Consider the following 500-nt stretch of genomic DNA (forward strand, 5'->3'; position numbering starts at 1 on the left):
CTTGTTCTCCAGTTCTGAGTGCTTTTTTCACCACTTCCATCAAGGCCATCCAACTTCACGGATGTTCTTCCTTCCAATCTGAAATATCTCAGCTACTTTTCTAGCTCTTTGTGCCATTACACATTTCCATGTCAGATGTTTTCTGAGTTTCTGGATCACTTCATAAACCTCCATATTCCAACATCACCAAATTATTCTAGTTTCTAAAAGAAAATAGTTCTTAATTGCTGGGTTTAGGTTGTTTGACCCATGCAATTCCAGGAGAAAAAATATGCAACATGGTGAAAGGGAAATCCAGGGGGTTGCAGTAGGTGTTGGAGCCCACACAGTATGGAAAGGCTAGGTGTTGGAACCCACACAGTATGGAAAGGGCATTCATGGTGTAGGGTGGAGAGAAAAGCCCACTATGGGGTGTGGAAGTAAAGGTGCAGTGTCCCCACATGGGAGTGCAGGATGTGGGGACACTCTCTTCCTACTCACATGCAATTAAGGGGTATAAG

The sequence above is a fragment of the Galeopterus variegatus genome, unplaced genomic scaffold (assembly GCF_000696425.1).
Source record: "Galeopterus variegatus unplaced genomic scaffold, G_variegatus-3.0.2 Scaffold29073, whole genome shotgun sequence".
NCBI classification, from domain to species: Eukaryota; Metazoa; Chordata; class Mammalia; order Dermoptera; family Cynocephalidae; genus Galeopterus; species Galeopterus variegatus.